Below are 27,265 nucleotides of genomic sequence, written 5' to 3' on the forward strand. Positions count from 1 at the left end.
TGGACCTTTGTTGGCAAAGGAACGTCTCTGCATTTTAATATGCTGTCTAGGTTGGTCATAGCTTTTCTTCCAAGGAGCAAGCGTCTTTTAATTTCATGGCTGTAGTCACCACCTGCAGTGATTTTGGAGCCCCCCAAAATAAAGTCTGTCACTGTTTCCACTGTTTCCCCATCTATTTGCCCTGAAGTGATGGGACCAGATGCCATGATCTTAGTTTTCTGAATGTTGAATTTTAAGCCAACTTTTTCACTCTCCTCTTTCACTTTCATCAAGAGGCTCTTTAGTTCTTCACTTTCTGCCATAAGTGTGGTGTCATCTGTATATCTGAGGTTATTGATATTTCTCCTGGCAATCTTGATTCCTGCTTGCGCTTCATCCAGCCCAGGATTTTGCATGATGTACTCGGCATATAAGTTAAATAAGCAGGGTGACAATATACAGCCTTGACGTACTCCTTTCCCGATTTGGAACCAGTCTATTGTTCCATGTCCAGTTCTAACTGTTGCTTCTTGACCTGCATATAGATTTCTCAGGAGGCAGGTCAGGTGGTCTGATATTCCCATCTCTTGAAGAATTTTCTACGGTTTGTGTACAGTTTTCTACAATTTTCTACAGTTTCCACACAGTCAAAGGCTTTGGCATAGTCCATAAAGCAGAAGTAGATGTTTTTCTGGAACTCTCTTGCTTTTTTGATGATCCAGCAGATGTTGGCAATTTGATCTCTGGTTCCTTGGCCTTTTCTAAATCCAGCTTGAAAATCTGGAAGTTTATGGTTCACATACTGTTGAAGCCTGGTTTGGAGAATTTTGAGCATTACTTTGCTAGCGTGTGAGATGAGTGCAATTGTGCAGTAGTTTGAGCATTCTTTGGCATTGCCTTTCTTTGGGATTGGGATGAAAACTGACCTTTTCCAGTCCTGTGGCCACTGCTGAGTTTTCCAAATCTGCTGGCATATTGATTGCAGCACTTTCACAGCATCATCTTTTAGGATTTGAAATAGCTCAACTGGAATTCCATCCCCTCCAGTAGCTTTGTTCATAGTGATGCTTCCTAAGGCCCACTTGACTTCCCACTCCAGGATGTCTGGTTCTAGGAGTACATAGACCATCGCAAAACAGTGTGATAAACATGAGAGTAGTAATGTAAACAGTTAAAGGAGCACTCAGAAAGTAGGTCCAGCTTCTGGGGAGATGCCGATCAGAGAAGTTGTTATGGTAACAGGACTTCTCATCTTTTTTTTTAAATTATTTGGCTGCATCAGGTCTTACTTGCAGCACACAGGATCTCCCATTGTGGCACACGGACTCTAGTTGTGGCACGGGTTTAGTTGTTCCACAGCATGTGGAATCTTGGTTCCCCAACCAGGGATCGAACCTGTGGACCCCTGCATTGCAAGGCAGATTCTTAACCACTGGGCCACCAGGGAAGTCCCTTGGTTTTTTATGTATCTGGTGTTTTGAATAAGTATTACAGGCACATGGCACAAAATTCAGAAGAAGATATAAAGGGTGTAAAATGAAGAGGAAGTCTTCCTCCCATATGTGTCTCCCAAGAATCTCTCTCTCCCTGCCCCATGAGAGGCCACCTCTACAGGCAGATCTCATTCTACTGTGTGTTGCAGAGTGGGGTTTTTTTTTAGCGGAGTGTGAATTGAAGGTTCATAGCAACCCTGTGTTGAGCGAGTCTATCGGTGCCGTTTTTCCAACTGCGCTTTTCTCACTTCATGTCTGTATCATCTTGGAAATTCCCACAACATTTCAAACTTTTCCATTATTATGATATTTGTTACAGTGATCTGTGATCGGTGATCTTTGATGTTACTATCGCAAAAAGACTATGACTCGCTGAAGGGTCAGATGACGCTTAGCATATTTTTGGAATAAAGTATTTTAAAATTAAGATATGTATATTTTTTTGCAGCAACATGGATGGACCTAGAGATTATCTTGCTAACAAAGTAAGCCAGACAGAGACAAATATCATATGATATCACTTATATGTGGCATATTAAAAAGAAAAGATACAAACAAACTTGTTTACAAAACAGAAATAGACCCACAGACATAAAAAACAAACTTATGGTTCCCAAGGGGGAAAGAGGATGGGGGAGGGATAAAATTAGGAGTTTGGGATTAATGTAGACACACTATTATATAAAAAACAAATATATATAAAATAAGGACCCACTATATAGCACAGGGAACTGTACTCAATCTTTTGTAATAAGCTATAAAAGAATCTGAAAATATATGATATACATATATACATATATATCTGAATCACTTTGCTATACACCTGAAACACTACATGGTTAACCAATTGTACTTCCCTTTATATACATATATACATATAATAAAATAAATATAGAATACATTTCAATAAAAGAAAAATATATTTCAATAAAAGAAATATAGAATGATGGAAATAAAAAGATGGTGCTCGGGCTTCCCTGGTGGCTCAGTGGTAAAGAAGCTGCCTGCCAATGCGGGAGACAGAGGTTTGATCCCTGATCGGGGAAGACCCCACATGCTGCAGTGAAATGAAGTTCTGAGTCTCAACCATTGAGCCTGTGATCTAGAGACTGGGCACTGCAACTACCGAGCCCTCATGCCCTAGAGCCCGTGCTCCACGATAAGAGAAGGCACTGCAGTGAGAAGCCTGCTCACTGGAACTGGGGAGCAGTCCCTTCCTGCTGCAACTAGAGACAATTCCACCCAGCAATAAAGACCCAGCACAGCCATAAATAAAGAAATAAATAAAATTATATTTTAAAAGAGATGGCGACTGATATCTTTTAAAAGTTGTATTCTTAAAAAAAAAAAGTTGTATTCTTTTCTGGGTGTTCTTTCTATAGAGATCAGTCTGCATATATCTTCATGCCATGAAAAAAGAAGTGGAGGGGCAAATTCTTTCTTGATGCAAGAACAGGAAATGCTCCTTTAATAGACTCGGACCAACTGACCAGCTCAACTTTATTTGGTCCAACTCTGCTACAGTGCATTGAATAGTGTCCCCCAGAAAGACACGTTCCCCAGAACTTGTGAGCATGACCTTACTTGGAAAATGGGTCTTTGCAGATGTAATTAAACAAAGGCTCTTAAGATGAGATTTAGGGGGTGGGGCCTAAATTGAATGAAAAGTGTCCTTACAAGAAAGACTAGGAAGAGACCTCCCTGGTGGTCCAGTGGCTAAGACTCTGCACTCCCACTGCATGGGGCCCAGGTTCAATCCCTGGTCAGGGAATTAGATCCCACATGCAGCAACTAAAGATCCCACATGCTACAACCGAGCCCTGACACAGCCAAATAAGTACATTAAATAAACATTTTTTAAAGAGGATAGGAAAAGACAGACACAGAGGGAGAAGGTCATATGACCATGGACGCAGAGACTGGAGTGATTGGGTCACAAACCAAGGAATACCTGAGCCACCAGAGGCTGCAAGGATTCTCAAAGCAACACTGTAACTTCTGACCTCTGGTCTCCAGAACTGTGAGAGAATCTATTTCTGTCGTCTGGAGCCATCCAGTGTGAGACAGCTCATTATGGCCGCTGGAGGAAATGGACACACCCAGCGAATCCATAACCAGACTCTCCCCTCTTCACTGCCTGGGTTCTCTCTGGGAATGAGCGCTTGCTGCTGAAGGATGGTGACCCCAAACCTCCCAGTCCACTTGTTGTACAAATACCCTCTGGTAACAAAAAAACTCAGGTTCCCCAGCATAAAAATCCCACTTGATGGAATCTATGCCAAGGTGAAGACTCTCTTCCTTTTTCCATCTGTCTTATAGACAGTGGGTGCTGATGAAGTCATCAGCTGAAATCAAGTATTTAAGGGGTTGAAACGAACCAGGGGGGCCCTGGGGTGCCCTCAAGGTATTGACAGGTCAGGTTATGCTGGGCTCCATTAAATACCGTATTAATTGAATCCTGCCATCTTGGCGGAAACAAGTGCTTGATGGGATCAATGTTAAGTCTGCTTGAGTGCAGTGAACTTATCTCTCTAAACAGCACTTGATGTCCTTGGGGTTCCTCCAGCTTCACTGGCCACTCACCCCAGGGGGTCAAGGATTTCATAAACAAACTGGCCTCTTGGATTTGAGAGGGGGAATATGCTGAAAAGCAATTCAGATTCATTTTTATTTTGTTCAAAGAGAACACAAGCAAACCCCTCTTCCTAGAATAGTGTCATTTATTGACAACTGGACATAAAATTTCAGGCCACTAATTAGCATGTGCTTAGGGACTTCCCAGGTGACTTAGTCATAAAGAATCTGCCTGCAATGCAGAAGAGTCAGGTTCCATCCCTGGGTTGGGAAGATCCCCTGGAGAAGGAAATGGCAACCCACTCCAGTATTCTTGCTTGAGAATCCCATGGACAGAGGAGCCTGGCGGGCTGTAGTCAGTAGGGTCACAGAGAGTCGGACACAACTCAGTGACTCAACAACAACAACAAAGGATGTGCTTGGTGAGAACTCGTGTTGTGCAGAGGGGTGATGCGTCAGAAGGGGTCTTCGAGCAAATATTTGAAAAATCTCTCTCTCTCTCTCGCAGGACCCCAAAATGGGAGTGACGGCAGTAAGTTAATAAATAAAATAAGTGGGCAATCTCGTAGTGACATTTTCATTAGCCCGCTCTCTTTCTGTCTCATTAGCCTTCATGGGGAGAGGAAGGATTGTTTTAATTAGCAGGGTTGAGAAGTCGGACTCGGGTTGCCTCCCCCCCTGCTGTTCCCAGGATTATCCTGTCAGCTGATAAACACAATACAAATCATTACAGCCCACAGTGCCACCTCAAAAGGCGACCGCAGAAAGCGGATCCAGCCCAGTCCGTGGTAGGGCCCTTGGAACAATGTTCTTTCACTCAAGCATTCGAGCATAATTCAAGCGTAATATTGGGCTTTATCAAACAGCTCAATATCCTCTCAGAGGAAAGCTCTTTCTAGTTTGGGACCAGCCATGTGTTCCTCTTTTCCCCTTTTGTGCCCCGAGCTGCCCAGACAGAGGGCACATCCGACAAAATGGCCATGCTCAATGGGATCAAGGCTCCAAAGTCCCCCATTGGATTTACTCGTTAGATGCTCAAATCAAAAGGCTGACCAGAAACATTCCCCAGGCCCCCATCAGACTCATATATGCATTCCCACTGCTTTTGGTACTTGGGGGCTTGATAACATTCATGCTGATATTGATTGCATTTCGTTGACACCAAGTTCTACACTATTTTGCTTCTCCATGAGGTCAAATTGCAGATTCATAGCTTTCAGCCACCTGTGCACACAGCCATGTTTTCTTTCATGGAGAACAGTCTGTCTTTAAATCTTAAAATGAAAGCATCTTAAGATTGAATTGAAAAATAAATCTAGATGCTCATAGACATGCCAAGATTACTATTTCCTGGGAGACAGTCTCCCAGGCTTTTATTAAACCATTTTATTCACTTGTGCAACAAACATTTATTGAGCACCTACTTTATGCTGAGTACTGCAGGCTCTGGGGATGAAAAGATGAATTCCTGCCCGCAAGGAATGAATCCACAAGAACAGACATTTTAAATACATGTGCTAAGAGCGAGGCCAGAAATGCACTCAGGATATTTTGGAGGCAAGGGCGGGGTGAGCAGACAAAACATCTCAGGATGGGGATAGAGTCCAAAAGGCTTCCCGAGGGTGAGGACTTGGAGCTGGCAGAAGAAAGGCCACAGGAGAACTGGAGGCAGAGGGAGACAGGGAAGTAGCCCCCCAGGCAGGAGCAAGGAGATGTGCCCACAGGCAGGCAACCAGTCACACCAACTAGTTCTTGGCATCTCGGGGTATCCATCCTCATGGAGGTAATAAGGCAAGACTCTCTGATCTTTCCTTCTTCGTGTGTCAACACGCCCATCTGCCTGCTCGTAGCATAGTATTTACCCGTGCTCATAGACTTTCCAGAGCCCTGGGTAGTTTTCATAAATAATTTCACCTGGAGTTTATAGATGTTATCTCTAAGAGGGTTGGTCTGATAGGAGCTTACTTGGTCATGACCAGAAGAGAAACAAGATCTCTGCTCAGTTCAGTTCAGTTGCTCGGTCGTGTCCGACTCTTTGTGAACCTATGAACCGCAGCCAGGCCTCCCTGTCCCTCACCAACTCCCGGAGTTTACTCAAACTCATGTCCATGGAGTCGGTGATGCCATCCAACCATCTCATCCTCTGTCATCCCCTTCTCCTCCTGCCCTCAATCTTTCCCAGAATCAGGGTCTTTTCAAATGAGTCAGTTCTTCGCATCAGGTGGCCAAAGGATTGGAGTTTCAGCTTCAACATCAGTCCTTCCAATGAACACCCAGGACTGATCTCCTTTAGGATGGACTGGTTGGATCTCCTTGCAGTCCAAGGGACTCTCAAGAGTCTTCTCCAATACCACGGTTCAAAAGCATTAATTCTTTGGCACTCAGTTTTCTTTCTAGTCCAACTCTCACATCCATACCTGACTACTGGAAAAACCATAGCCTTGACTCAACGGACCTTTGTTAGCAACTGCCACTAGATAAAAATGACTTACAAATATGCTGCCTCCTCCTTCTGACACACTCACTGAGATCCCAGGTGCCTCAAATGAGTGAACAAATCCTGTTGAGGTTTTTCCAGGATCTCGGAAGGCTGGCAGGAAGAAGGGGATTTCTTCAGATCACCACAAGGAAGTGATTTTCAAAGGGTAACTCCGGTCATGGGGGGGAAAAAGGTGAGATACTCTTTGCTGTGTTTAACTTACAGGTAGACGCTAAGGTAATTCCTAAAGCTCCTTTTTTATATAAGTATTTATTGATTTTTTGGCTGTGTTGGGTCTTCACTGCTACTCGGGCTTTTGTCTCCTTGCCGTGAGGGGGGCTCCTACCCTCCGTTGCAGTGTGTGGGCTTCTCGTTGCAGCGGCTTCTCTTGCTGTGGCACACAGGCTTCGGGAGTTGCAGCTCCCCGGCTCTAGAGCACAGGCTCCGTAGTTGTGGTACATGGGCTTCGTTGCTCCAAGGCATGTGGGATCTTCCCAGATCAGGGAAGATACCCATGTCTCCTGCATTGGTAAGTGGATTCTTTACCACTGAGCCACCAGGGACGCCTTCTAAAGCTCTGTTTAAGAGATAAACACAACTATCTTTAGGCTGTGACTTGGATTACACCTTCAAAACATATCATGAGATGTCATGCCTGCAAAATCTTAGGAGCGAGAAACAAGATAGGTCACAAATGGTGGGCTGAGAGTGTATATCTACCTTCCCACTCTCCCAAAATATCATGAAAGGATAAAGAATTTTTCAAAAGGAAAAACCCAAAATAGTGTAGGAAAACAAGAAAGAACTCTATCAAGGGACCAGGACTTTTGAGAAATTTCCAAATGGTCAAAATCAGACAGGATTAGAAATATAGAAAGCAAAACCAGAGGAACCCATCACCAGAAATAAGTGTGGGAGATGATAGCATAGAGTCGGGGAGTGTTCAGGAGAAGGTCAAGTCCAGATCAAACATACGGGAAAGGAATGTCTCTGGAACACTAGTCAGGGCCTATAGAGGGGCTGTTTTTGGAGCAAGCGGATTGGCTCAGCCTTTCCATTTGCAAGGTTCCACTAGGCAGACAGCAACAGCAGCATCTGCACCCAGACTGAACCAGTGAGTATGGGAAGGAGAGACGAAAGCCTCCTTATTCCCCAAAGTAGGGTCTCACCCAGAAGAAAAACCACCAGCTCATCCCACCTCCCAATATATCCAACTCTCCCCCAACAATCACTAGAGGTAGGCCACAAGAAAGAGACAAAACTTGCGCATACAAGTATTTAAGGAATGAGAAATATAAATATTCTGCACAACAACAAGTAGCCAAATATTTGAGAAAAAAACATTACCAAGAAAGAATGAAGACAAACAAAACTCACACTTGAGGAAATAGAGTTAATAAGGCAAATAGAAAATGCTTTATAAAAATTGTAATTCATTCCCTAAGAGATATCAAAGGACAACACATCTATTTTTTCTTGAAAAAAAAAAAATACACTGGTATAGCCAAAGAATAAATTCAAAATCTTGAAAATGAGAAGGGAAGAGAAATAATACAGGCAAAGTCACACAGCTTGTCATTCATTCATCCCTTCAACTGACAGTCATTTATTGAGCACCTCTGATATGCCAGGCCCTGTACAAGCTTCTAAGAATAGAGAGATAAAAAGGAGCAATCTCTGGCCCCAAGGCCCACAGCACATCAAGGTGATTCCCACCATGAAATTGTGCACATAGAACACATAGGCACTGTTCATGTCACAGAGGGAGTCAGAGAAGAAGAGGTAGCATTTGGACTGAGACTTTGGGGATGAGAATGCATTTTTTCCAGCCAGTGAAAAGAGTAAGGAAGCTGTTCCAGGCAGAGAGAGCAGCCTGTGTAATTAGAGTTCATATTATTGGAGCATAAAGATGGAGAATAATCTGTGAATTAGCCAAAGACTAGACCATGAAAAATTTTGCCACCTATAGGTGATAGAGGGTCATTAAACACAGTGGACTAATGATTGAGTCCCTTGGACTGCAAGGAGATCAAACCAGTCCTTCCTAAAGGAAGTCAACCCTGAATATTCATTGGAAGGATCAATGTTGAAGCTGAAGTGCCAATACTTTGGCCACCTGATGTGAAGAGCCAACTCATCGGAAATGACCCTGATCCTGGGAAAGACTGAGGACAGGAGCAGAAAGGGGGGGCAACAGAGGATGAGATGGTTGGATGGCATCACTGACTCAATGGACATGAGTCTGAGCAAACTCTGAGAGACAGTGAAGGACAGGGAAGCCTGGTGCACTGCAGTTCATGGGACCACAAAGAGTCAGACACCACTGAGTGACTGGACAAAATGATGAAGCGAAACAAAACAAAAAAGACCAAGCAAAAGCAGGGCCACCAGTGCACGTAACTCCTGTTTACTGCAGCACCTCCCGTAGCCTGTCAGCAAAGACACCTCTAAACCACCGGTATAGTCAATCATTCATTCTCTTCTATATTCATCCATTCACTTATTCAGGAGACCTTATACAGTGCCCACGATGTGCCAGATACTGGCTAAGAACTTGAAACAAAGCAATGAAAAAGACACAGTCCTTGACTAGATTCACTCACAAGTCACTGCAGGTAGAGAGACACAGAAAGGGACAATTTCAATAGAGTATAAAGTGATACAGGCACACAGAAAGCGCTGGCAGATAAAGAATCACTTTTCAGGAGAAACTTCTTAAGCTGAGTCTTAAAGAATGTGTAGGAGAAGGCCAGGGGTACAGTGAACAGGCAGAGGGCAGAAACCTGAAGAGTTAAGGAGAGCATGCCGATAGGGACGTGCAGGGACCTGTAGGTGGGGATGTAACCGAAGTCAGGTCCAGAGAGGACCCAGAAACCTACTAAATCATCAGACACTCACCAAGAGAGAGACATCTGCCCACAAGAAGCAGCCAAATGCAAACCCGTGACCTTCCCACCAGCTCCTCATACCCCTTCTCCCTCATCCCCGCACACTCATACATCATGAATCACAAAGTCCTGCTAGGTCTGCCTCCCAGTCTCCCTCCGTTATGCCCACCGTCTCCATCCCCTCCATCCTCATTCAAGGATTGCCTCTCACCTGCAAGACTTCATAAGCATCCCAATGGATCTCCCTATGGTCACCCTGGTGCTCTGCAGTCCATTCTCCACTCTGTAGCCAGAAGGGCCTTTCTAATGCCAATCTGACTCATCCTTCTACCTCCAGTCCCCATCACTGCTTCACTGCTCAACAGCCTTCATTGGCTCCCCATCTGATGTTGTTCACTAAGTTGTATCCAACTTTGGGACCCCACGGACTGCAGCATGCCAGCCTTCCCTATCCTTCACTATCCCACAGAGTCTGCTCAAACTCATGTCCATTGAGTTGGTGATGCCCCCAAACCATCTCATCCTCTGTCTTTCCCTTCTCCTCCCGCCTTCAATATTTCTCAGCATCAAGGTCTTTTCCAATGAGTCAGTTGTTTGCATCAGGTGGCCAAAGTATTGGAGCTTCAGCTTCCACACCAGTCCTTCCAATGAACACCCAGGACTGATCTCCTTTAGGATGGACTGGTTGGATCTCCTTGCAGTCCAAGGGACTCACAAGAGTCTTCTCCAACACCACAGTTCAAAAGCATCAATTCTTCAGTGCTCAGCTTTCTTTATGGTCCAACTCCCACATCCATACATGACTATTGGAAAAACCATACAGGTGGTTAGTGGTCCACATTAGTTGTGCTTAAGGATTAAATACCAATAATGAGATAAAAATACCATAGATGGCACAAGATCATACGTGATTGTCCTGTGAACGGCGTCCACACCACACTGGAGAAGAGACCACACAGCTCTAAATGCTTGCCACATCCACCAAGATGCCAGCCTGTCAAGTCCAACACGAAGAATGCTGCTCTACTGATGGTCATATTATCCTTACCACAACTCATGGACCAGGGACTAGGACTCAGGCCCAAAGGTGTCGCAGGTTGAAGTCCTAACCCCCAGGACCTCAGAATGTGACCTGATTTGACCATAGGGTCATTGCAAAGGCAATTAATTAAGATGAGATCATGATGAACCTAGGGTGGGCCCCTAATGCAAAATGATTGATGTCCTGATAGAAGAGGGAAATTAGGAGAATTCCCTGGTGGCCCAGCAGTTGAGACTCCACGCTTTCACTGCTATGAACCTGGGTACAATCCCTGGTCAGGGAACTAAGACCCCAAAAGTCAATGGGCATGGCCAAAAAGGGGGCGTGGACGTAGACATAGACACACATGCAGGGAGAATGCTGTATAGACATGGAGATGGCCTACTTTGAGAGAGAATCCTGTAACAGATCCTTCCCAAGTGGCCCTCAGAAAGAACCAGCCCCTGATTTTTGATCCAAGGCTGAGCTGACACCTTGATCCTGGATTTCCAACCTCCAGACTGCGAGGTAATGAATCTCTGCTTTTAAGCCACCTCAATTGCAGTCATTTTTTGCCCTAGCAGCCCTGGTCATCCAAAGCAGAGGGCAAGATCACTAGACCCAGTAATGACCAGAGAGGTTGTGATGGAGCAGGTGGGATTCGGGCTGGGCTCCACAGGAAAGGGCAAAGGGTACAGAAAAGCAGAGCTTTCACGTTGGGAAGAAAGCAGTGAACAGGCTAGAAGGCATCTTACACCCACACGCAAGAGCCAGAGCTTCTCATGCTGCGAGAAAGTCAGTCCTGGGCTGTCCAAACCTGGCTGAGGCTGGCCCACGTGTATCCTAACACCCACTTTCCACAGCCTGGCACTAACTCCACTGCAGGCTTTTTGTATGGATAAATTTGTTGTCTTATTAGGTGGTGTCTTCTTTACATTTAGATTAATGACCACGTAATGATCACCTGGGCTGATTTAGATGATGTCATTTTAAGAAATTATGGCTTAGATCCATCTTCTCTCTCCCCTTTCCCTCTGCCCTGCCTGAATTATTCCCGCGGAAGAAACCAATTAATAGCAGCTTGACTGCTGCAATGCAGGCTGCTGACAATGTAGCGATGCCTAATGGAGTTTTAATTTCCCCGTGGTGAGTCAATATTTGCTCTAAGAAAGAAAAATGTCACCATAAACCACTGCCCCAAATGAATTTGGTAGCACAGAGGGTGAGAGAGGCTTCTTCTTTAGGCAAACAGTGATGGAGGCTGGATCTGGGGGTCTGGGGGGGTTCACTCTTCACAAATGGGGTTGCTTATGTTTTTTGTTCCCTCCTTCAGACAATGGTGGTTATTAAATATTTTGCTTTGCAAATGTAGATAACTGTCAGAGATTCACCCACAGTTTAAAGAGTCTGAAACAAACTCATTATAATAGAGAAGAGGAACAATTTATTCCAGCCTATTAATAACTTGTGGGGAGCAGGGAGGGAAATAGAACAAGAGACGTTCCTGTTTGAAGACATTATGGGGGTTTTCTTACTTCCCCCCAGCTAGGGTTGCAGGTGGAAACCCAATCCTACTTTTTAAAAAATGGATTAGACTTTTCAGGATCATGCAGGGAAATAAAGTTCTGTGATTCCTCTCTCATAATAAGTCTGTCCAAAAATGATGGTGCTCATTCTGTTGAAAGATAGTTTCATTTCCTCCTCAAAATTGGTATGAAAAATTTGCCTTGCCAAATGAACATTGTATACTGAACTTGTCAAATCCTTTCTCCTGACACAAATAAAAGATAACATTGGGTGGCAGCATGTAAAACAGCTCTGACAAGACAGCAAAGGGAGACAAAGAAATATGCATATTTTGATGCTCTTGGTTTTAGAAGCTGGGCTGGGGAGGGGTGGGGGGAGGCGGGTAGCGGCAGAATGACTGGCCAGCTTTGAATGCTTCAGGTAACAATTGAACAAGTCACTTTCATGTCGGTGTTCAATGGTATAATGACCCTGTTTCCAATTAGCCAAAACATGACAAAATCCTAACTTTTATAGCGGCACAAACTGCCAGAGAGAAGATGGACGGAGTGACAAGACTCCTCATCCACAGGTTCACAGGTGAACTGCATGGCTGTAATTACTAGTTCTAACGCAGTGGGAAAGTATTCCTGGGGTGTTTAAAAATAAATAAGGTAAATGATCACCCTTTCATTAGATCTGTACTCATATCATATAAGTGCCTTTTTTTCCTATTAAAATTGTTGATTGAAGGCCATTAGCTGTTTATCAGCTCGAAATTACATTTCTGCTCTCTTTGGGGCTGCCGCCCATTCAAAATCACACTCAGCGCCTAGTTAGTAACAAGAAAAGACTCCTAAAACTGCAATTGCAGGGGGAAAAAGAAAAACACATGAGCAAGAAACCCAGATTGCACCTTCACGTCCCCAAAGGCATCACGCTTCTTTGTTCTGCTAAGAAAAATTAACCTCAATCTCAGCTCTGGGTCCCTAGATTGATTATCATAGTCATTTAAATACTGTAATCTCATTTTCAGCATTGGGATAAAGAAGGCGGGGAGGACCCTGGGAGGGTGGAAGCAAGGCTGGAGAGAGAAAGAATGAGGTGGGGAGGGGATGGGAAAACAGAATAAATTATCTGACAAAGGGAAGCTGGGGCCTTTCTGCTCACAGAGCCTATTTCGGATCCTTCCACTTGATTGGAAAAGTTGATGAAGTTTAAATGAAGCAGAATTAGAACCTCAGGCCGCTGAGTATTGACGGGGCGACACGAGAATGTGCAATTCAATAGCCCTGGGTTTCGGCAGAAGACAAGGGAAGGGCCTAAATGGCGTAATCTTCAATAGAATCGAACAGCCACTCGGACAAGGCAGGGTAATGAGTGAGGGCCAGCTCGGGCCTGTTGGTTAAAGGAATTAATCCGCCCTGCCGCCCGCCGGAGCCAGGCTTTGATGCCCATTGTGTGGGACCCTGTCCCAGTCTATCTAAATGCTAACGAACCGCGGGGGTGAGCAGGGCTGTGCTTTTCTTTGCTGGCGCTAATCTGATGACAATTTGCTCTCTCTGATTAGGGGGGCGGGGAGGGGACAGCGGTGGGTGGGAGAGGAGGAGGGGAGGCCTGCCCGTTGAAAGGGGGGGCCATTCTGGTGAGCCCCAGGCCCCCACCCCCAGAGCTCTTAGCTCCCTGGCCTGCAGACGCACATGTTTAGAATAAACTCCAGGCGTCCGTGGGAAACCAAGTGTCCACGCTCCTGTTCTCTTCATGTCTTGTCTCTTCTTGAGACCGTCTGTGCGTCCGTGCATGCTCAGTCATGTCCAACTCTTGCACGACCCTCACGGACTGTGTAGCCCACCAGCCCACTCTGTCTGTGGGATTTTCCTGGCAAGAATACTGGAGTGGGTTGCCATGCTGAAAGGGGAGGCATTACCTTAAGCCACCCAGGATCGGTCCCTCCTTGCCTTCTTCCTATCACACCCCCTCCAGACTTTCCCTCCAAACACACCCAAGCTCACGGCATCGTTTCTCACCCGGTCTGGTCATCTTCTACATTTAAAATGCTCGGCTTCCTCCTCTCAGTCCCTTGAGTCCCGCTTGGTCATCCAGAAGCTCCAACAGGCTTTTCTGGACCACTCCAGGCCATGGGGCCTCCACCTAACTGTCTTGTCTGTCTTGTAGGTCTGAGTCACACTGGCCCTATAGGCTTCAGCCTTAGAAGTGCAGCAACTTCTAGGGGGTGTGTGTGTGTGTGTGTGTGTGTGTGTGTGTGTGTGTGTGTCTGGTGTGACAAATGTGCCCAAGTAGACTATAAGCTCCTTGAGAACAGAAAACACACCTGTGGATGCAGTTGACCTTTTAGACAGGTGTAGGTGTAGATGGGGGCTTCCCAAGTGGCACTAGTGGTAAAGAACCCGCCTGCCAATGCAGGAGATGCAAGAAAAGCGAGTTCAGTCCCTGAGTCAGGAAGATCTCCTGGAGGAGGGCATGGAAATCCATTCCAGTATTCTTGTCTCGAGAATCCCATGGACAGAGGAGCCTGATGGGCTATGGTCCATAGGGCCACAAAGAGTTGGACACAACTGAAGCAACTTAGCACGCACGCATGCACAGATGTAGATGGATTAGATTTTTCTCTCTCACAGATTGAGTTGAGATCATAGACTCAAAAGTCGGGCACCTAGCAGGTGTTTAACAATGAGGGCTGTGGATGTCACCAAGTCCTTATGATTAGTCCAGTGGTTGGAACATCAGGCTGCAGAGTCCCAGACCTCTCAAAGTCTGGCACCTCCACCAACGTGCTGGATGACTGTGGGCAACTTGTGAAACCGCTCTGAGACTCAGCTTTCCCATCTGTAAAATGGGAATGATGGTAATCTGGCATTTTTAGAATTGCGGCCAAGATTTTGGGGAGGTGATGCCTAAGAAGGGCCAGCAGACAGCACCTGGTACACAGTGGGCTCCACGAAGCACAACTGCTATCAGCTGCCACAGGAGAGCATCAGCTGGCCAAACGGGTCACCCGCCAGGAGCTTCCTGGAAACCCAGACTCCAGGCCTCCACCTCCACTCACACTGCCTCTCCGGGAGAAGTCAGGCCTGTGAGCAGCCTGCCAGGTGATCCTGGGAGGATCTGCCACCAGAGGACTGTGCCACTGACGAAGGAAAGATGGAGGTTTCGGAAGCACCAGACAGACACTTTCGTTTTAGAAGGGGAGTTTCTGAAAGACTCACTTAAGCCTCCAGATTTATGCCCACTGGCTGCCTCCAAAGAGAGAGAAGTCTTAAGTGACAGTTTATAAAGGTTTTGGAGGCAGATGTGAAGCCCGGCGTTCAGTCCTAAGGGATCCCTCAGAATCGCCCCAACAGGCTCCCTCAAATGGTGTGGGGAATATTCAGAGCATAACAGACTAGGGGGCTTGTTTAACTTGCAAAAAGTAAACAAATCCGAGGCACTAACCCTAAACCATTGTGTTGCTCATCCCACTCACGGTGCTCCAAACGTGCAGCCTGCTAGGGTCCCAGGCTGCAGTGACCACGTCTGTCCCCGCAGAGAAGGGCTCGTGACGACTCCTCCAGTCCACCTACAGCATCCTGCAGCCAGGTGTGGGTCCCTCTGCCCCCAGGAGCACTGGGGGCGGGGTGTGGGGGGAGGCTGGCACTTAGACCTACTGTTGATGTCTGCATTTGTCTCTCACCCTCTGTTCTCAGTCTTGTTTATCCTACTTGCTTTGGCCCCTGCAGCTCTCAGATAACCAGGAGCCCCACTGGATCTGGTCTCACTCCCCACCCAGCCTCCTCTCAGCATTTGCTTCCCTGCAGCTTCCTGAGTTCCAAGTTTCTCCTTGCCTTGGAGGCATGAAACCACTTATTTTGTCTGGAACAGTCTCCACCCACCGCCCACCCAAACACAGACACACACACACACTCTGGCCAGCACCCAGTAACTGATCACTCCACTCATTACAGGAGGTCGGGCTGAGATGTCCCATCCTTGGGCTTGGACTTTAGCCTCCTGACACTGCAGCCGCCTCCACAGTGCTTATCCCTAGGGAAGAAGGAATTGCCCTATTGTCTGCCTTCACCAGGGGCTTCCCAGGTGGCGCTTGTGGTACAGAAGCTTGACCAGTGCAGGAGACCTAAGAGATGAGGGTTTGATCCCTGGGTTGGGAAGATCCCCTGGAGGAGGGCATGGCAACCCACTCCAGTATTCTTGACTGGAGAATCCCATGGACAGAGGAGCCTGGCAGGCTACAGTCCACAGGGTTGCAAAGAGTCAGACACAACTGAAGCGACTTAGCACACACGCACGCACTGTCTTCACCAGGGCTTTGCGCTGCCTCCAGACAGGAACTCAGGCTCTCCTGTCCACAGAGGTCCCTCCAGGCCCAGCATGCTGCCTGGCACCCAACAGCCCCTCGATAAACATTTTGCAAAGAGTCGAATGAGCAAATGAAAGGTAGGCTCCAGATGGTTCTCAGGGAGAAAGCCACTCAGGTGTGCAGAAACCGAGGCTCCGGGACATTCCAGGGATTTACTTGCCCAAGGTTTCTGAGTCAACAAGAGTGTGCAGGAAACTGAGAGCTCATGACTGTGGTTCTGGGGCCTGGGGTGTCTGGTCCAGAGGAAGTATGTAGTACTGAATAAGTGGATGGGTGAATGGATGGATGGATGGGTGGGTGGATGGATGGATGGATGGGTGGATGGATGGAAGGGTAGATGGATGGATGATGGATGGGTGGGTGGATGCATGGGTGGATGGATGGATGGATGGATGGATGGGTGGATGGATGGGTGGATGGATGGATGGGTGGATGGATGGAAGGGTAGATGGATGGATGATGGATGAGTGGGTGGATGCATGGGTGGATGGATGGGTGGATGGATGGATGGGTGGATGGATGGATGGGTGGATGGATGGATGGATGGATGGGTGGATGGATGGATGGGTGGATGGATGGAAGGGTAGATGGATGGATGGATGATGCATGGGTGGGTGGATAGGTGGGTGGATGGGTGGATGAATGGATGGATGGATGGGTGGGTGGATGGGTGGATGGATGGGTGGGTGGATGGGTGGATGGATAGATGGATAGGTGGATGGATGGATGGATGATGGATGGATGGGTGGGTGGATGGATGGATGGATGGGTGGATGATGGATGGATGGATGGATGGATGGATGGATGGACAGATGAATGGATGGATGGATGGGTGAATGGATGGACGGGTAGATGAATGGATGGATGGGTGGATGGATGGATGGATGGACGGATGACACATAGCCAGAGGAGGAGCTACGGATGCTCAAGTCTGACAATTCAGTGCTTTTTTCCCCCTTCCCCCTCCCCATGAACACGCCATCCTTTTTCCCAGAAAGCTTTTCTCTCAGTCAAAAGTTGATTCACCCTGAAACTAATGAAGCTTAGACTTCAGGGACCTTCTTTGCACATGGCCCCTTCCAAGGCCTTGGATCTCATTTCCAACATCATTTTTAGTTTTATACTATCTCTTTTTCAATTTTTAATTAATTAATTTGTTTTTGTTTTTGTTTTTGTTTTTAGCCTCACCATGCAAGTTGCAGGATCTTAGTTCTCAGACCACATACTGAAACTGGATGCCTGCCGTGAAGGCACTGAGCCCTAACCACTGGACCACCAGGGAAGCCCCTGTACCCTGTTACTTAAAAAGAGATCCCCGAATTGCATAAGCTGCAGGCCACACACTACCTACCTTTCTCTACCTCTGCCTGCATCTTACCTCTCCTGGCTCATCTTGGTGTCAAGATTCAGCTTAAGTCATCCAGTCTAGGAGACCTTCCCTCACGTCCCTCCATCCAGGCACAGCTGCCCTCAGGGGCTAAGCACAAATCCATCCAGACAGACGGCCATCACCGAGTGCTTGCTCAGTCACTCAGTCATGTCCAACTCTTTGCAACCCCATGGACTGTAGCCCACTAGGCTCCTCTGTCCATGGGATTCTCCAAACAAGAATGCTAGAGTGGGTTGCCATTTCCTCCTCCGGGGGAATCTTTCCAAGCCAGGGATCAAACCTGCAACTCCTGCAATGGTAGGCAGATTCTTTACCAATGAGTCACCTGGGAAGCCCAGCCAGGCTTTGCTGTTTATTTTAATGCCTGTTTCTATCCATGAGATTGTAAGCTCTGTGACAGCAAGGCCCATATCCAGATTGGTTTACCCATTAGATTGGTTCATCTAAACCAGTCCCTGGTGTCTAGCTCTGTGTCTGATACACAAGCAGTTAATTCTGTTAATTCAAACAGTGAGTGAAGGCTGCACCTGCTCTTGTCCATTTTAGACCCTTGCTTGGGCCAGCTCCTCCCCACGCGCCCCCTCCTCCCCTGTCCAGCCACTGGCATCCAGCCCACCCCCAGCCCCAGCCACAGGCTCTCTGAGCTGCCCTGGGTGCTCCAATTCTGCTCCACCTTCACTCTCAGATATACCTCTCAGCGCCCCTCCTTCTGCCTCTAATAACTTTTAGGAGTGGTTTTAACGTGCCAAGTCTAGTTCTCCCTGACCGGACCATAAACTCCTTAGAAATGAATTCTTAAACCTCTCCTGTTTCCACCAGTGCCGTGTGCATTATAGTTGTGCAATAAATATTTGCTCATTGACGAATGGGTTCACTGACAGCTTCAAACGCACACAAAAATGAATGTTTTACAGTCAGTGTCTCTGTTCTTAAAGATCTGTGGGATACCATGGGATAGATGAACGCAGCTCTTAAACAGAACCATTTAGACAGCATTTGAGGCGGCAATGTGGCCCAACTGACTAGCATCCAGCAAGACTGACCCAAAAAGTTGCCAGCAAATTTTCCAATTCCCTTAACTGCAATGCTCCGGCCGTAAGATCGCCTCTCTCTGTGGCTTTTGGGGTGCCCGCATCTTTGTGGGAGGTTGCGGCCTCTGAGCTTCAGCTAGCTAGCTGGGCTTTCTCTCTGATGTGGCGAGAGAGCTTGGACGTTGTGCCATTGGTTCCAAAGGGCCGGCCACCTGGCAGTGATGTGGCCTCTCACGAATGTTTTACCTCGAAATCAAAGCTCTTCTGATTCTCCACTTTCACTCCTCTGGACAAGCACAAAAGGTTTTGATCCACACAAAGAAATTCATCTTGTTGGCTTCTGGGTTCATTGGCCTCCCCACCACCCCCCGCCCACTCCCCACCAATATGTATTGTTTGGTTCATATAAAAGATCAAAAAAATCCCTTTTTTTGGCTTATTATGTGTTTTCTACAATGCTCTTGGTTAGCTATTCTCCCCCCGTGTGCCCTTCATGTTGACCTTTCTGCTCACTGACCCACGTCAGTCAGTTTCTTGACCAAACCCTGATGGGCCTTTAAACTGTTGGGTGGAAAAATACAGCTGTTTTCTTTATAAAGCACGTTGACCTGCTCCCCTGAAATGTTGTACTTAATGCCACAACAAGCGCGTACGGGCTGGGCTGCAGCTCCGGTCCACCAGGAGTTTGCTTTCCGATGAACCAAGTCCATTCCATTTTAAATCTTAAATGAGTGCATGCTGAGAAAAACACAACCAACACGGGCCCTTGGCAGGTGATGAGCCAGGGAAACAAAGCTTGTGCACGGTGGTCAGTGATCACTCGACAAACCAGCCCCACGCTAATCAGTTTAGCTGATAAATTACCGGGCCACACTCTGTGGATGGCTGGAGATGCTTTTTTTTTTTTTTCACTCCAACGTGGGTGAGGCTGGAGATAGACAAGCCCTGACGGAAATCAACAAACAAACAGAACGTGTAACTAAGGGGAAGGAGATGGAGCCAAAGAGGGGGATTTGAGAGACTTCCCTGGTGGTCCCGTGATTGGAATTTCGCCTTCCAGTGCAGTGCTTGTGGGTTCAATCCTTGGTCAGAGAGCTAAGATCCCACATGCCTCATGGCCAAGAAACCAAAGCATCAAACAGAAACCATATTGTAATAAATTCAGTACAGACTTTAAAAATGGTCCAAATTTTCAAAAAAAAAAAATCTTTAATTAAAAAAAAAAAGAAAGCAAAGAAAGCAAGGGATTTTAAATGGCCATAAAAGGTCCAGTGGTTCTCATTGCCCGGGAACTAAGATCTTGCAAGATGTGCAACATGGCCAATAAATAAAAGTTTTTAAAAATTAAAAGAAATTAAATGGCCATAAAAATGAATGAAGTTGGGGGACAGAAGCAATTAAACTAAAGCATCTCATTTCTATCTTCTTTGTATTAAATTTTCAAGAGACCCTGGACCACAGATGAACTAATAATGAATTCTCCACATGTTGATGTTTTCTGGCTCGGGGTTTTAGAGAAACCCTGCCTCAGCACAATTGGTACTTGGGAAGATGATTTACTTCTTGGGGTGGTGGGGGCAGCATCCTGTGCATTGTTGGATGGCACCCCTGGCTCCTAGCCACTAGCAGCCCTCTTTCCAGTTCTGATAACCAAAAGCATCTTCTGACATGGCTGGATGTTCTTTGGGGAGCCAGACTGCCCCCCGAGGTTGAGAACCACAGGTCTGCTTCTAGAGTGCCATAATCTCTTCCATAAGATAAGTGTCTCATTCAAATCTGTCTTCCTTACATCCTTGAGAAGTAAACAAGGTAAGTATTGGCACTCATACTTTACAAATGAGGAAACAGGCTCAGACATTAAGCCATTTGCCCAAGAACCCTCAAGAGAGCTAGAAGTAGGATTGTCTTCACCCTTAGCCAGGGCACACCCATCTGTTCCAGGATACACGGTTTTAGGAAACACCCGATGGGATGGGCAATGGTATTTTCCAAAAAGAACACAAAGGGGGAAAAGAGTAAGCCCCTGAGTGGATCTGTTTCACGATACACTTATATGTTCAGACTGAGGACATTTACTGATTTACTAATTAATTACTCGATTAATGAGAATAAGGTTGTTTTGAGGAACTTAAGTGTTGGAAGCAGGATGATGGAAAATAACCAAAGTGCCCCCTTACTCAGTGCCCTCCTGAGCCTGGCACAGCCGTGTCATCTCATTTGTTGTTGTTCAGTCACTAAATTATGTCCAGGTCTTTGCAACCCCATGAACTGCAGCATGCCAGGCTTCCCTATCTTTCAATATCTTCTGGAGTTTGCCCAAACTCATGTCCACTGAGTCGACCATGCCATCCTACCATCTCATCCTCTATCACCCCCTTCTCCTCCTGCCCTCAGTCTTTCCCAGCATGAGGGTCTTTTCTAATGAGTCATCTCACTGAATCCTCATGACTCCCCCACAGCTGATGCTAACTATAACAGCCCATTTTACAGAGAGGAAACTGAGGCTCAAAGGTCAGTAACCTCACACACAGCATAGCAAGAAAGCAGCTGAGACAGAACCCGCCCTGGGGTCTGCCTGGCTCTAGCCCACCATCCACACCCGCTTCCTCTCCAGTGTGGTGGTTGCAGTTTTATACCTGCCTGAGCAGCCACCTTACAGCTGTATCTCTTGTGATCATATGAAAACACAAGCTGTAGCCTGGAATTGTTTTCACAGTCCTTGTTCACACAAATTCTGGCGCTTGAAAGGAGTCAAGCGGCAATTTCATCTAAAGTTGAATTGTTACCAACAGTCAACAAATGCTCGCATCTTTTTTTTTTCTTTACAAATATTTAATACAAGTCAGGCAAGAAGCACGCAACACTCACAATATCTGCTAAAAGTCACCAAAATGCAGTGCGATTGTGACTGCGCCTTGGCTTGTTTTTGCTCACCCAGCCAGAGGGTCCTGGCCCAGAAGAGGGGTCTAGGGTTTCACAGAGCTGGGTCCCCAGGGCAGGACGATGCTCTGCACACTGGCCTCCAGGGACGGAATCTCCCAGTCCAGCGAGGTCTGAGCTGGCTTCCAACTCCCTCAGTCTGTGACCCATTCACTGCAGGGCCAGCACAAACACAAAACGAACCAACTCAAATCATCCCTAACAAGTTAGGGTCTCCATACAGAACACATTTGAGTTGCCTTCCCATTGTACTTTTTAAACAGTTAAAGGTGCATTTTCGGGGGTTTTTTAAGGTGTATTTTCTTAACAAGTGGTTTGAGTGAGACACTTTGTGAGAGCTTATGCTTCTAGAAACAGATGACCGACTTGAGAACCACTGCAATAGGAAATAGGGGCTTGAAATTTCCACAGGGCCAGTCCTAAGTCGAGAAAACTCTGTCTTTCAAATACAGGAAAAAATGGCCTAAATTCTACGAGTGAGCAGCACTTGAGCCTGGAAGGTTCTGGAAGGTGCTGGAAACGAATGCTGACTTGTCCATACAGGACTCAGAATTCTTCCTAGAGGAACAGCCTTACTGCCAGCGATCTGAGAGTTTAGTAAGGGGCTGAGTTCATACCGGGGAACCCAAATTCCTGAGGTTTGAGAGCCAAAGGCCGCCTTCTTTAGAGGGACAAAGAGGAAGGCAGGCCCTTTCTCAGGCAGAGCTGCCTCCCCCCACCTGCACCCCCTACCGTGATGTAAAAAGCCTGAGAGGGGGCAAGTCTGCTTTCTGAAACAGCCATAGGACTGGTAACTGCTACAGCTTCTGCTCGCTCACCCTGCTCACCAAAGGATGTGCCTGGGTGCCAGGAAGCCAGAAGTTTCGATTTAAAAGAAAAGAAAAGAAAAAAAAGGAGGAAGAGAAAACAAAAAAAAGGACTGAGAGAGAAAGAGTTCCAGGGATGAACAAGCCCACAGCTTTCCCTGGAAAAATAAAAGCTTCCCACCAGCCGGCTGAGACTGTCATTAGGATGGTGGTGGAATGTCAGTCCCCTTCCTCATGTTGTATTTTCCCCAGTTACTCTGTAAATTGAATGTAAAAGCATCTGAAAAATCAGAGGCACATTGTCTTCAACGCAGAGGCAGGATGTAACATTGTCACGCTTTACTCAAACATAAAAAAGACAGTGACCCACACTGGGATGTTCCCCCAACTGTGGATCTGCCCACCTTCTTTGCCTCTGTCTCTTCCTACATGCTGATGTTCACCAGCATCGATATTTATTAGCGATGTTACGTTCTTAGTGTGATCGCCTAATTTTGTCGAGCATCCAGTTTGAACACACTGGCTGTAAGTAAATGCATCCTTGTGATGACGATGACTACGATCCCAGCAGGGGTGCCAAGGCTGAGGAACCAGAACTCAGTTGGGGTTGGGGTGGAAATCTGTGAACACTTAGGATCTGAGGAGGGTGGAATCAAACAGCCCTAGAAGGCTTGGTTTCTCCTAATCTCCACCCCCCCACCCCCAGGACCAGAATCTACCTTTTCACCCTTCAGGGTCCAGTTTCAGGACTTTTCCTTTATAAAGCCTCTCATGTCCTGCTCAGGGTTTCCTCCTCCCAAATCTGAACGCTTCCAAGTAGTGCAGAAACTTGAAGCTTACAAGGGGTGACCTATGACATTGCCTGTCTTATTATTACCTGTGTATGTGTGTGTGCACGCACACAATAGTAACACGCACACACAAATATATATGTGTTACATATATACACATATACACATCTAACAAGCAAACCAAACAGACCTCGCCTGCCTCTCCAGAGCGACAGAAGATTCAAGGCTGTCAGTGAAGCAAACCAAACAGTCTCTCCCCATAATAGTATTGACAGGATATCAGCTGAGTTCAACCGGCAGGAAGGGTGTATACACATATATACACATACACATATATACAACACACACACACATATATATGCCATACATGTGAAATACACATATATATGTGGACAGAGGTGCCTGGCAAGCTACATATGAAATGCATGGGGTCGCAAAAGAGTCGGACATGACTTAGCGACTAAATAGCAACAACAATAATTCTGTATATATATTCCATCTCTATAGCTGAATAATTACTCTTTGCAGGCAAAAGCTGAGTTCTGAATTTGCCTCTATGCCCTCAAGAGAGCTTAGCATGGTGCTGAGTACTTCATAAACATTCAGTAAATATTTCTTGACGCTGAACAAATCCCAAGAAATTAGTAGAGTTCTCTCTAAAAGGCATGTTGAATGAAACAATAATGGAATCAGACTCATTGGTGAACATCTTTTGACTACCTGCGGTACAGATACATAACCAATCCGGGTCGTCACTCAGCTAATTGTGTATCGTTGCCAAAAAGAGCACGGGACGGGAGGCCAGGTGATGTAAGTCTCACCCCACTTTGGTGAGCAGGTCAGGGTAGCACCTTGGGCAAGTCTCTTGCCTCCTCTGAGCCTTAAGATCCTCAAAAAAAAAAAAAAAAAGAATTGGACTAGATGGCTGTAAGCCGCCTTCCAGCCCCCAAATGATGTGATTTTGCAACTCTATCTTACAAACGCATGCACTTCTTATTTGTGACATAAACCCCCACAGAAAAACAAAGTCGGTGATAAATTATGAAAAAATCGGGTGCCGTGATCATTTGCACTCTCTAAGGATGCTCAATTCAATAAATTCCACTCCTGTACCTCGCCTGCCTCTCCAGGGCGACAGAAGATTCAAGGCTGTCAGCGAAGCAAACCAAACAGTCTCTCCCCATAATTGTATTGACAGGATATCAGCTGAGTTCGGCTGGCAGGAAGGGTGAACCCTGACAGGTTCTGTGAAGGAGCCTTGAAGGCTATTGGAGCAGGATCCTATGTTGAGTCACAGAATTCTGGCGGAATGAGAATCACGCAGGGAGAAGCTGGTTTCTTCTCTATTTAATTTTATTCTTCCCAGAGAATCACATTTGAAGGAAAACTGGCTCACGTCACTTTATACAATAGAATAGGGGCCCTTTCTAGTGGAAAATATTTACATCTTCCCGGGGGCCACATGAAAACACGGGGTTGATTCAAACCAGCCCCACTCAATAGCCGGTTGGCTTGGTTTTAAATGAGGCAAACAGTTGCTGAGCATTTGCTGATAAAATATCTGCTTGGATGTCTGAGGTTTTCACTTTTCACTTGGTTACGGTGGCATCTTGCAGACACGTTCTTGAATAACTGATGTGTGTACGTCCCGGTAAATTCCAAGGGTGTGAAACAGCACTGTTGTGTTTGTTCAAGGCAGTGTGTCTGCATTTTAAATGAAAAAAAGCCCTGATCCTATTCACTGGAGAAAACAATCTGAGCAGCAACCCCCCCAATTTCGGGGGAGTAAATGACTATAGCTATGGTGCTGCATTCTCCCAATACAGACACAGCCTTCGGGTTCAGAGCGAGACAAAACCCAAATATATCTCAGTTCCAATCATCCTCCCGCAGACACCCCAGGCAGAGGGCACTCCCACCTCTGCTGCACACAATGAGAAAGCGCACAGAAAGGAGGGTCTGAAAATCTGGGCTCATGAAACTGACATGCCACAGTGAAGAAATCCACAAGCCATGCCTCGACAGAAAGTTCAGCAATGTATTATTTTTGAAAAGATTTTTTTTTTTTTAAGCCTCCACCACCATCTTGGACACTTTCCATCTCCTCCTTTCCTTGAGAGCTGAAACCCTCCCTCCCCCAGTTTTTCCAGAATTTAAATTGTCTTTAAAATAGAGGAAGCTGTTTGAAGTGGTAAGAGGACAGCTGCGCTGGGACCCAGTGCAGGTCTCTCCTCCCCTGAGTCCGCCAGACCCGTGCACAAACGCCCCGCACACAGCCTCAGCGAGCCCCGGGGAAGCGGAGGCCTGGAGAAGCTACCGTCAGGGTGACGCCTCACGCCCAGTGTTTCTGCAGCTTTGACTTAGGTCAGGTTTTGGTAGGAAATCTGGCAGCAGAGGTCAGTATTGAAATGTGGACATAATGTTAACTGCTACTGAAAGTACCTTCGGGCCCCTTAAAAACTGGAGGGAGGAAAGCAAGAAGTCCAGCTGCCCCAGTGAGACAAGCCGGGCACAGTCCCCGGGACGCCCCCTGCCGCTCGAGCCCTGACCCTGCCGGCGCTGGGTCTCAGGCCCTGAAGACAGAACCCCCGTCCGTAGGCCCGTGACTCCTGTACATTTTCCAGCCCAAAGTTCAGGTTCAGGAACTAGGACGGCATGTCTGGAAGCTGTGCAGCTAGCGCCACCCAGAGGCCAAATGCTGTCCTTCTTGATCTGCAGTGCAAGCAAAAGGAAAAAGGTCCAGGAATTTTTACCTACAGATGTGTATTATACATGTTTGTTGTTTAGTTGCTAAGTTGTGTCTGACTTTTTTGCAATCCCATGGGCTGTATAGCCTGCGAGGCTCCTCTGTCCATGGGATTTCCTAGGCAAGAATACTGGAGTGGGCTGCCATTTCCTTCTCCAGGGGATCTTCCCCACCTAGGGAGGGAACCTTTGTCTCCTGCTTGGCAGGCGGATTCTTTGTCAGTGAGCCTGGAAAGGTCATTATATCATTATACATGTTATACACATGTATATTGTACACACATACATGTGTGCACACATATATGCAAAACATACATGTGTCATGTGTGTGTGTGTGCATGCTAAGTCATTTCAGTTGTGTCCAACTTTTTGTGACCCTATGGACTGTAACCTGCTAGTCTCCTCTGTCCATGAGATACTGCAGGCAGGAATACTGAGGTCAACTGCCCTCCTCGAGGGGATCTTCCCAATCCAGGGATTGAACCTACGTCTCTTACAACTAACTGCATTGGCAGGTGGGTGCTTTTACCCCAGTGGCACCTGTATATGTATGCATATACCTATATTATATATGTGTCTCTGTGTATATATGGTAGCTTGGGCTGGGCATCACACACTACTAATTTGCCATGGAGGATAACTCCATTATATTATCTGTCCATTTTGTACTGAAGTGGGAAGGTGTTGGCCCATCAGTAACTGCTTGAGTAAAAGCAATGATCAGAGGCAGGGACATTGATCTCCTCTTGATCCCAGAATGTCTGATCTTGATCCCATCTGTCTGAGGCACCTGTCCTCTGAGAATGGCGATTCTCACCTAGAAACAGGTGAAGAACTTTGCTCCACTTTGGGTGGCCAAAGAAGGGGAGCATATTAAATGGAAGAGTGCCCAATGAAACAAGCCAGTTTCTCCCAGCTGCTAGCCCAGGAACATATAAATAGTTTGAAGACAAGACGAGAAAGTCAATGTTTTCAAAGGAGCCAATTAATTCAGCTCATTTTACTATGATGTTAAGATAGCCTAGGTTTCCTGTACCAAAAACAAACAAACAAACAACAACCAAAACCTCTGGGCTCTGAGCAGCTCCTGGCTTTCAGATAAATAATTGCTACTGAATCCACGGTTATCACCTGCGCCTTCCACCTCCGGCGTCTGGGGAGCTGCGCGCATTTTTAAAGGCACACTGCCCTCCAGTGGCGCAAAGTAAAATTGCACGACCTGCTTTCCTAGCGCCAAACTTCAACCT

At 46.6% G+C, this 27,265-nt stretch overlaps 1 protein-coding gene and 1 non-coding gene across 2 annotated transcripts in view; one reads left to right on the plus strand and one right to left on the minus strand.

The window, feature by feature from the left end:
• Window positions 1-27,265, minus strand: part of CFAP77 (cilia and flagella associated protein 77) — a 148,662-nt gene that overhangs the window by 120,403 nt on the left and 994 nt on the right. The gene's annotated exons all lie outside the window — the stretch shown is intronic.
• TRNAG-CCC (transfer RNA glycine (anticodon CCC)) lies at window positions 3,171-3,243 on the plus strand. The gene has a single exon. It is a non-coding gene; the product is annotated as a tRNA-Gly (tRNA).

The sequence above is a fragment of the Dama dama genome, chromosome 11, assembly GCF_033118175.1.
Source record: "Dama dama isolate Ldn47 chromosome 11, ASM3311817v1, whole genome shotgun sequence".
In the NCBI taxonomy this organism is placed as follows: domain Eukaryota; kingdom Metazoa; phylum Chordata; class Mammalia; order Artiodactyla; family Cervidae; genus Dama; species Dama dama.